This window comes from Frankliniella occidentalis, unplaced genomic scaffold (assembly GCF_000697945.3).
Source record: "Frankliniella occidentalis isolate FOCC.00 unplaced genomic scaffold, Focc_3.1 Scaffold11, whole genome shotgun sequence".
Lineage (NCBI taxonomy): Eukaryota > Metazoa > Arthropoda > Insecta > Thysanoptera > Thripidae > Frankliniella > Frankliniella occidentalis.
In genome coordinates this window covers 902,603-907,370 of record NW_026267141.1, presented here as the reverse complement: position 1 = coordinate 907,370, position 4,768 = coordinate 902,603, and the positions used below count along the sequence as shown (strand labels likewise).

Here is a 4,768-nt window from a genome sequence, read left to right as displayed (position 1 = left end):
AGTAGCATTAATACATAACAAATAAAAGCTACAGCAAGCTCTTTGATATTTTGAATACACAAATTGAGTGGGTAAAATAGCTAGTAGCATTAATAGATAACAAATAAAAGCTACAGCAAACTCACTTTGATATTTTGAATACACAAATTGAATAGTTAAACAACCTCCTAACATTTAGTCAGGAAACACATAGAGAAAGCAGAGCCAAACTTATAGAAGTTCAGAACAAGGCTAGAGCCAGTTCACTTGGATATTTTAGATAAACAAATGGAGTAGGCACAAAAACTCGTAACACTAATAAATAACAAATTAAAGCTTAAGTGAGCTCACTTGGATATTTAGAATACACAAATTGAGTAAGTGCAAAACCACAAAATTAACTGATAATAAATAAAGGCTAAAGCCGGCAGACTTGCATATTTTTGAATACACAAGTAAAGTTGGAAACATTACATTTTTAAAAACAAATATTTATAGCCAGAGCCAGAATAGAAATGGAAAAGGTAGAGTCAAACGTCAGAAAGTTTAGTACAAGGCTAGAGCCATCTCCCTCGCATATTTTGAATAAACAGGAGTGGGTACAAACCTTTCCAACTTTAACAGAACTCCCTAAATAAAATTGACAATGAGAACATAATTGATGGCATCTTCAAGATAACGTATTCAACCTCTTCTTGTGTGCTGACTTTCTGGTGGATTCCAGAAAGTAAGACCGATCATGTCCAAAGCAATGCTGTTGAGAGTACGATCCTTGCATTCACCTTCCTCTTTCAACTCTTTTATTCTCCTCTTGTTCTGCTCCAACGCCGCCAATAGCCGAGAGACAAACACTTTATCCTGCACAAATAATTACTTTGTTAACATCAACACACAGTTCCTATTCTGTTTAGGATTCACTTGCATACTGGCACAATAGACAAATAAAGAAATCTCACCATTTTCGTAGGGTAACAGTCCTTGCTTTTCGAGATTGAAGTTGTGAGTTGTGTCCGATGTTCCCCTCGTCTCGTGAGCCTGTGAGGCATTGCACCGAAATATGACTTGGAAGTGCGCTGGAACAAACAGTTAAATTACAACCACAAAGTGAAATGTGACAGACTTCTGTAAACATGAGTCTTCCTAACCTATACAGCTTAGCATTACTAACTGAAGCAAACGATCCCAGTTACAACATAACACGCGAATTGTACCGAGGTCTGAGAGAAATTTCAAAGCAGTCAGTAATACATAAAATTATGTGACTCACCTCGTTAAAAGTGTGAAAACGTCCTTATCGAAATTCGCCTGTCAGACAAAGGACATAAAGGAGCGAACCGCAAAAACAGCTTTGCTATTCAGACGGCAAACGTCGCGTACTTGAGTACACTTCCTAACATGTCCCAGATCTTAAAGAAACTGGCAACACGTGTTGCGGCGGACATAAAGGATTAAATAATATCAAATTCACTTCATAAGTGTGTCCGCCACCGAACAACTGGCGTCGTCTGACACCAACGGATATCGCTCTCACTCGCTCTCTAGTCGTCCCCCCGAAAGAATGGTGGACCTCCAGTGTTGCCAGGGATTGGCCGCTCGGAGGCGGTACGCAGCGCTCAAAAAGGCGGTACAAGGCGGTACGGAGGTGGGGGGTGCGCGCGAATTTCAAAATTAGAACAAAATTACCCTTAAGGTGTAGAGATGTTGCCTACTGTATGGGCGCACTGAACTGCAAATGATAAAATTTTTAAAAAATGCCCTTGAATTCGTCATTGTAAGAGCAACTAGTACGCACTGTGGGCATGGAGCTTGGTATATACCAATGATACCCCATATGGGGTTGTCACCAGGTGGATCTGGAGTGGATTAGTGACCGTTTGGGAACGCCCAGCGCGCCGAGCCGGGACAAACAGGGGGGAAATCAGGGAAAACCGACGTTTGGGGCCAGCTGGGGAAAAGGCGGTACGCTGGACCTCAAAGGCGGTATGGCGGTACGGAACCCGAAAAAGCGGTACAAATACCGCCAAGGCGGTACGTATGGGCAACACTGTGGACCTCTCCTGACTCTTGTCCACGGGCCTATCCAGTAACATGCATCCAACATCCTACATCTATGTTGCCAGATGTTGCAGTTGTCGTTTGTTTTGGTCAGAAATCGCCCAGTTCGGTGAGCGGGGAGAGGTTATGTGACAACGACACGCCCGTAAATGCCCCGCGACGGCCGCGCGAGGTCGCGAAAATTATTCTACAGGGGTAGATTGCGAGTTCGCGAGGGTGACTCGCGAAGGAGTAACCCGCGAAGTCGCGGGGGTAGGACGCGAGGGGTGACTCGCGAGCGCTGACGGGAGATCCTCGCGGGGGTGACTCGCGAGGTCCTCGCGACAGGACAGGCCGCGGTGCAGGTCCTCACGCGGTTTTCGCGGCTCTCGCGACCTCGCGGGGCCGTCGCGGGGCGTTTACGGGAGTGTTGTTGTCACATAACCTCTCCCCGCTCACCGAACTGGGCGATTTCTGACCAAAACAAACGACAACTGCAACATCTGGCAACATGGATGTAGGATGTAGGATGCAGGCAACTGGATACAACCCACGGCTCTCCACCTGTTACCCCCACCACTTGCTTCGGCACGACTTCGGCACCCGCGAGATCTCGCGATATCTCGCGAGTCCTCGCGGGACGACCCGCGACACGGAGGATATCCGCGAAAGGACACCGCGAATCCCCGCGAAAGGATACGCGATCACTTCAGGACACCCGTGAAAGGAACCGCGATCACTTAGGACACCCGCGACAAGAGACTCGCGGTTCGCGGGCGCGACTCGGGACCCTACCCCCTCCACCATCTACAGGTGCCGAAGCCGAAGCGGAGCCGTTGGACCTTTATTAGGCTCTTTGAGGTCCACCATTCTTTAGTCGTCCTCCCGAAAGAATAGTGCAATGCTGAAGGCGGATCCGGTGGCTCTTTTCCCCCACCAAGCAGTTTGCTCTATTCTGATTGGTGAAACTGCTTGGTGGGGGAAAAAGAGCCACGGGATCCGCCTTCTGCACTGCACCATTCTTTAGGGAGGACGACTATAGAGATCCTCCAATGGTCACGTGACCCTAGCACCGCCTTCCTCGGTCAGGAGCAACTCCTTTGCGAACGAGTGGCGAAGAGTGGCAAATTATGAAAAGTTGGGCCTAATTAGGCACATTTCGCCTACTTTATGGACCCAAAGACTGCTCACTTTATCACTGACGACAAAACTCACAGCTCCCAACGATTTTTGAGCATGACACTCCCCAAAAATATAAAAAGTTGACACTGAGTACCGAACAATGACACACGGTGTCAGAGGTTAGGTTAGACCATTCTTTGCTGAAACCAGTTAAAAAAGCATATGGATCCAATTTAATGATTCAGAAAATGTTGTCGCCATATCTCTCTTTAACTGGGCCCTACGATCTAACATTTTATTTCGACCTTTTCAACATTTTCCCCGGGCCCGCATTTGGAATCTCGCGCGGTTCGCCACTCAGTGGGCCTTGTGACGTCAGCATTGGAGGATCTCTATAATAACTAGCCGAAGTTCAAGCACTTAGAAGGCTGTAGTGCGGCATCTGAATGTGAATGTGGAATCGTTGTTATTTTCTAAGTTGCGCACCGCGCGGCAAGAACAATAGAGTTCTAATGTTCTTGCCGCGCGGTGCTTGTCAATGATGAAAACATGTAATGAAAGTCAGTCAATTTCTTGCGTCTGGGTGTAATGTTATGGTCCGTCTGGTCTGACTCTGTTCCTGAAAACTTTTTTTTTATCATTGGAACACGCCTTCCACTAAATCAGTTTGATAAACATTATGAAGTGAGCTGCGTCCAGACAAGAGGGTCGCTTGGGTCGCTTGGGTTGTTTGGGTCGCTGTGGGGTCTCTGAGGTCTGCGCAGAGAACCAAAACGTGGCTTCTGCGCCGGCTCAGAGACCCAAGCGACCCAAGCAACCCAAGCGACCCTCTTGTCTGGACGCAGCTATGATACTTCACATTTTGACAATCATAAAAAAGTTGATTTTATGTAAAATCGACGTTTAAATTCGCATATATTATTGCCAATTCGTTTTGTTTGCTCCGCATGGGACATACACGGTTCAGATTTTCAAAAATTTTGTTTTATATGACATTTAACATTTGGCAAACGATTAGTTTGCGCGAAGTGATGTCAACATTACGAAATGTAAGAACAACTCACATTTCGTTGACATAAAAGATTTCGGGGTGGAAAAATTGCCGAAAGAGAGGATACAACACAATATGGCTTAAGTGATGATACAAATAAAAGGCATTAGACAAAGATTAAACCATGTTGTATTTTTTAAAAATTTCGTCTATGATAGTGTCAACAATGGAAAAGCTTCATGGGGCGATCCCGACCCGTATGGCTGGGTATAGCTTTATGCTGTCTTTACCTCGTCTTTCCAACAATGACAAATTAATGAGAACGTAAAGTCGAAAGAATTACAAAGGAAAGACGAAAGGAACGACAACGAAATCACAAGCGAAAGACGAACTAGTTCGTAATTATTTCGTCTTTATTTAGAGTTTCCCTTGTCTTTAAAAACGACATTTTCAAGGACAAAATAAAGACCAAATAATGACAATGCGACCGGGGGAGCCAGAGAGGGCTTTGGAGTGGGGGAGGGGGAGGAGTTTGAGCGGAGCAGCCGTGTTGCCACACTGCCTTGACAAGGTTTGTGTACCTCGTGATTTTTCATCCAAACCGTCCAGCACGGGCGGGGTGGGGTGAGGAGGAAGGAGGGG

General features: G+C 46.1%; 1 long non-coding RNA gene across 1 annotated transcript in view; it reads left to right on the top strand.

The window, feature by feature from the left end:
- The window catches only part of LOC127752370 (uncharacterized), a 19,519-nt gene that overhangs the window by 10,461 nt on the left and 4,290 nt on the right, over window positions 1-4,768 (top strand). The window lies entirely within an intron of this gene.